The following is a 6,657-nucleotide window of genomic DNA, read 5'->3' on the forward strand; positions in this document are numbered from 1 at the left end:
CAGTTCTATGCCACGGTTCATCTAGGCACTGATGCAGAAAGAACTTTGACTTGGATGATTAATGGCAAGCTTCTATCTGTCAAGTGGAAGGCGTTCATGGAATTGTTTGGGATTGAAGATCAAGGACTTGAGAACCCGGTTGGCTTTCGTCCTCATCGGAAGACAACCTCTACTCACAAGCAAGCTCCCTGGCCATTCTGCACTGTGAAGATCAGCCCCGAGACAAAGAAGGAGACGTATGAGCTGCCTGCCTACCTGGATATTCTTCATCGCATCTTCAGGGAGACTCTTTTCCACGCATTGGGAACTTGGATATGGTTCACTCATTCCTCGTGGACATGTTACTTTTCTATCAGCATGAGAAGGAAGAAAACCCTTGAGATTCCCTAGATATCTCCCATGTCATGTGGTCTGAGCTTCTCTCTGCTATCCCCGAGCGCAAGTGCCCTATCTATGGTCTGTTTCTCATGTTGCTTATTGAGAAGGCTTGGGAGCACAGTTATCCTGGTGTCGTGCTGGAGACTAGTGAGTTGATCTCTCATGATATCAAGCATCTGAGGAAGAAGGAGAACTGGGGCACTTTTGTTCCAAAGTCTGGGATTCCGTCAGGTGCTGACGAGGTTGAGGCAGAGGCTGATGCTGACAATGATGCGGACTATGTGCCCTATGGAGCAGCACCCTCATGGGCCAAGAAGCTCAAGTCCAAGATGAAGGCTCTGTTCTGCATGTAGGCCAAGGGACAGTACAAGGCTCATGTGAACGCCAAGATGGCTCGTCATCGCGACAAGTCAATTATGAGGCAGGTTGGTCTTGAGGTGGCGAGTTGCTCCGAGGAGAGGATCACAGATGAGGAGCCATGGATCCGATAACACTGCCAATGGAGTGAGTCTAAGGAGGACACCGGAGTTTGCTCTTCATCCCGTGGTGCAGAGGAGTCTGAGGAGGAGGAGCATGACTGGTGATGCTATGGAGGTTTACCACCACCTGTGTCATAGGTGTCCTCTTTGCCTTTTTGGTGTCTCGATGCCAAAGGGGGAGAGAGAGAGTAGGATTTGCGAGTCTTGTGTCGAGTTTGCTTTGCTTTCGGTCCTTTGAACCTTTGTTTGCTTTGGTTTGTTGGTTTGTGGTTGTGTTCGTGTGTGACCAGGAGACTATCATATGATGTGAGACATATGCCCTCAAGCTTATCTTATTGTCTAGTATGATTAGTATATTGTGAGCTTTTGCTATCTTGTGCCCCTTACTTCATGATCTCTTATTGTTGCAAGTTTTGCCTTGTCTATAAAATATAGGGGGAGTGTTGATCCTAGTGTGTGTGCCGTGCAGTCCAAAGCCTATCTATAAAGTGCACACATCTAGGGGGAGCATGTCTATATTTTATGGATGTTGGGTTTGCTTATGTTCATTTTATATATCCTTATGTGCAAATCCCGTATTGTCATCAATCCACCAAAAAGGGGGACATTGTAAGGGCATATTTCCTCCTAAGTGGATTTGGTGATTGATGACAATGCTTTTGCAGACTGATCGTATGCATTGAGCATTTCAGATATCTCATGTTTAGGCACAAGACGATCCGTTGCCCCTCGGAGCTTTAGCTGAAGACGGTGTAGTCTCCTTTGTTTCGGTTTTGGTGGACTTGAGTCGTGGGAGACATCGTACTATCAAGAGGGGGTACGCATTGGAAAGGCTAGGGTGTAATCGACACGTACATGTCATATCTGCACCCCTAGCTCATTTTCTCTCCTTGGAGTTTGTCATTTCATCGAAAGTGGAGGTTGTGAGGGGCCAGCGGTAGTACCGCTGCCAGAGCGGTAGTACCGCCCTAGACCTCAAGCGACAGTACCGCTGTAGCCCTTGGGTGCATCGGCGGTAGTACCATTCTTGGTTGGCACTGCTACCGCCTCGATTCGAGGGTGCTTTCCTTGTGTCGGGTTGTGCGGCAGTAGCGGCGGTAGTATCACCCATGAGCGGTAGTACCGCGGCTACCACCGCTACTAGTGCCGCCCAAATCCTCTCTCTCATTCTCGTTCCCCCTCTGTGGCCTCTTCCCTCAGTCACCGCGGTAGTACCGCTCAGGTCCGTGGTAGTACCGCTGGCACCAGCGGTAGTACCGCCCCACTGAGCGGTAGTACCGCTCTGTGCGGGCTGAAGTGGGGGTAACGTTTGGATTGTTTCCCCCACTATAAAAGGAGGTCTTCTTCCCCAAGTTGACTCGCCTCTTTTCCCCCAAGCTCCATTATTGCTCCAAAGCTCATTTTCTCCCGATCTCTCTCCCTAGCCAATCAAACTTGTTGACTCTTTAGGGATTGGTTGAGAAGGCCCGAATCTACACTTCCACAAAGAGAAATTTGATTCCCCCCACTAATCCCTTGAAAATCTTGTTACTCTTGGGTGTTTGAGCACCCTAGACGGTTGATCTCACCTCGGAGCCATATTCCATTGTGGTGAAGCTCCGTGGTTTCGTTGGGAGCCTCCAATTGAGTTGTGGAGATAGCCCCAACCTTGTTTGTAAAGGTTCGGTCGCCGCCTTCAAGGGCACCAATACTGGAATCATGGTATCTCGCATTGTGTGAGGGCGTGAGGAGAATATGGTGGCCCTAGTGGCTTCTTGGGGAGCATTGTGCCTCCACACCGCTCCAACGGAGACATACTTCCTCTCAAAGGGAAGGAACTCTGGTAACACATCCTCATCTCCACCGGCTCCGCTATTGGTTACTTCTTACCTTTACTTGTGCAAGCTTATTTTTTGTTGTTTCCCTAGCTTGCTTGTGTGCTTGTTGTTGTTGCATCATATAGGTTGTTCACCTAGTTGCACATCTAGACAACCTATCTTGATGCTAAGTTTAATTTGGTCAAGAAAAGCTAAAAATTGTTAGTTGCCTATCCACCCCCCTCTAGTCAACCATATCGATCCTTTCAAAAGTTGATAATGATAGTGCAACATATTTGTGAAACTACCATTTAGGTCATATCGGTGTAAAGCGCATGAAGAAACTCCATGCAGATGGACTTTTGGAATCACTTGATTATGAATAATTTGATACTTGCGAACCGTGCCTCATGGGAGATGACTAAATATCCGTTCTCCGGAACAACGGAACAAGCTAATGAATTATTGGAAATAATACATACCGATGTATGCGGTCCAATGAATATTGAGGCTTGTGGCGGGTATTGTTATTTTCTGACCTTCACAGATGATTTGAGCAGATATGGGTATATGTACTTAATGAAACACAAGTCTAAAACATTTGAAAAGTTCAAAGAATTTCAGAGTGAAGTGGAGAATCATCGTAACAAGAAAATAAAGTTTCTACGATCTGATCATGGAGGTGAATATTTGAGTTACGAGTTTGGCCTTCATTTAAAACAATGTGGAATAGTTTCACAACTCACGCCACCCGGAACATCACAGCGTAATGGTGTGTCCAAACGTCGTAACCGTACTTTATTAGATATGGTGCGATCTATGATGTCTCTTACCGATTTACCACTATCGTTTTGGGGGTATGCATTAGAGACAGTTGCATTCACATTAAACAGGCACCTTCAAAATCCGATGAGACAACACCGTATGAACTGCGGTTTGGCAATGAACCTAAGCTATCGTTTCTTAAAGTTTGGGGATGCGATGCTTATGTCAAAGGGCTTCAGCCTGATAAGCTCGAACACAAATTGGAGAAGTGAGTCTTCATAGGATACCCTAAAGAAACAATTGGGTACACCTTCTACCACAGATCCGAAGGCAAGATCTTTGTTGCCAAGAATGGAACCTTTCTAGTGAAGGAGTTTCTCTCGAAAGAAGTGAGTGGGAGGAAAGTAGAACTTGATTACGTAATTGTACCTTCTCTCAATTTGGAAAGTAGCACATCCGAGAAATCCGTTCTCGTGATGCCTACACCGACTAGAGAGGAAGCTAATGATAAAGATCATGAAACTTTAGATCAAGTTACTACAGAACCTCGTAGGTCAACCAGAGCATGATCCGCACCAGAGTGGTATGGTAATCCTGTTCTGTAAGTCATGTTACTTGACCATGATGAACCTACGAACTATGAAGAAGCTATTATGAGCCCACATACCGATAAATGGCTTGAGGCCATGAAATCTGAGATAGGATCCATGTATGAGAACAAAGTGTGGACTTTGGTGGATTTGCCCGATGATCGGTGACCCATAGTGAATAAATGGATCTTCAAGAAGAAGACTGACGATGATGGTAATGTTACTGTCTATAAAGATCGACTTGTCGCAAAAGGTTTTCGACAAGTTCAAGGAGTTGACTATGATGAGACTTTCTCATCTGTAGCGATGCTTAAGTCTGTCTGAATCATGTTAGCAATTGCCACATTTTATGATTATGAAATCTGGCAAATGGATGTCAAAACTGCATTCCTTAATGGATTTCTTAAAGAAGAGTTGTATGATATGCAACCAGAAGGTTTTGTCGATCCTAAAGGTGCTAACAAAGTGTGAAAGCTCCAGCGATCCATTTATGGACTGGTGCAAGCATCTCGGAGTTGGAATATACGCTTTGATGAGGTGATCAAAGCATATGGTTTTATACTAACTTTTGGAGAAGCCTGTATTTACAAGAAAGTGAGTGGGAGATCTATAGCATTTCTAATATTATATGTGGATGACATATTGTTGATTGGAAATGATGTATAATTTCTGGATAGCATAAAAGGATACTTGAATAAAAGTTTTTCAATGAAAGACCTCGGTGAAACTACTTATATATTAGGCATCAGGATCTATAGAGATAGATCAAGACGCTTGATAGGACTTTCACAAAGCACATACCTTGATAAAGTTTTGAAGAAGTTCAAAATGGATCAGTCAAGGAAAGGTTCTTGCCTGTGTTACAAGGTGTGAAGTTGAGTCAGACTCAATGCCCGACCACTGCAGAAGATAGAGAGAAAATGAAAGTCATTCCCTATGCCTCGGCCATAGGTTCTATCATGTATGATATGCTGTGTACCAGACCTGATGTGTGCCTTGCTATAAGTTTAGCAAGGAGGTACCAAAGTAATCCAGGAGTGGATCACTGGACAGCGGTCAAGAAAATCCTGAAGTACCTGAAAAGGACTAGGGATATGTTTCTCGTTTATGGAGGTGACAAAGAGCTCGTCATAAGTGGTTACGTCGACGCTAGCTTTGACACTGATCCGGATGACTCTAAGTCACAAAACGGGTACATATTTATATTGAATGGTGGAGCTGTCAGTTGGTGCAGTTCTAAGCAGAGCATCGTGGCGGGATCTACGTGTGAAGCGGAGTACATAGCTGCTTCGGAAGCAGCAAATGAAGGAGTCTGGATGAAGGAGTTCATATCCAATCTAGGTGTAATACCTAGTGCATCAGGTCTAATGAAAATCTTTTGTGACAATACTGGAGCAATTGCCTTGGTGAAGGAATCCTGATTTCACAAAAAGACCAAACACATCAGGAGATGCTTCAACTCCATCCGAGATTTGGTCAAGGAGGGAGACATAGAGATTTGTATAATACATACGGATCTTAATGTGGTAGACCCGTTGACTAAACCTCTTCCACGAGCAAAACATGATCAGCACCAAAACTCCGTGGGTGTTAGAATCATTACAATGTAATCTAGATTATTGACTCTAGTGCAAGTGGGAGACTGAAGGAAATATTCCCTTGAGGCAATAAGAAATTTGTTATTTTATATTTCCTTATTCATGATAAATGTTTATTATTCATGCTAGAATTGTATTAACCAGAAACTTAATACATGTGTGAATACATAGACAAAACACCATGTCCCTAGTATGCCTCTACTAGACTAGCTCGTTGATCAAAGATGGTTAAGTTTCCTAGCCATGGACATGTGTTGTCATTTGATGAACGGGATCACATCATTAGGAGAATGATGTGATGGACAAGATCCATCCATTAGTTTAGCATAATGATCGTTCAGTTTTATTGCTACTGCATTCTGCATGTCAAATACATATTTGTCCGACTATGAGATTATGCAACTCCCGGAAATCGGAGGAATGCCTTGTGAGCTATCAAACGTCACAACGTAACTGGGTGATTATAAAGATGCTCTACAGGTATATCCGAAGGTGTTTGTTGGGTTGGCATAGGTCGAGATTAGGATTTGTCACTCCGAGTATCGGAGAGGTATCTCTGGGCCCTCTAGGTAATGCACATCATATGAAGCCTTGCAAGCAATGTGACTAATGATTTAGTTGCGGGATGATGCATTACAGAACGAGTAAAGAGACTTGTCGGTAACAAGATTGAACTAGGTATGAAGATACCGACGATCGAATCTCGGGCAAGTAACATACCGATGACAACGGGAATAACGTATGTTGTCACAACAGTTCGATCGATAAAGATCTTCGTAGAATATGTGGGAGCCAATATGAGCATATAGGTTCCGCTATTGGTTATTGACCGAAGAGGTGTCTCGGTCATGTCTACATAATTCTCGAACCCGTAGGCTCCGCACACTTAATGTTCGATGATGATTTGTATTATATGAGTTATGTGATTTGGTGACCGAATGTTGTTTGAAGTTCCGGATGAGATCGCGTACATGACGAGGAGTCTCAATATAGTGGAGAGGTAAGGATTGATATATTGGAAGGTAGTATTCGGACACCGGAAGTGTTCTGG

The sequence above is a fragment of the Triticum dicoccoides genome, chromosome 7B, assembly GCF_002162155.2.
Source record: "Triticum dicoccoides isolate Atlit2015 ecotype Zavitan chromosome 7B, WEW_v2.0, whole genome shotgun sequence".
NCBI classification, from domain to species: domain Eukaryota; kingdom Viridiplantae; phylum Streptophyta; class Magnoliopsida; order Poales; family Poaceae; genus Triticum; species Triticum dicoccoides.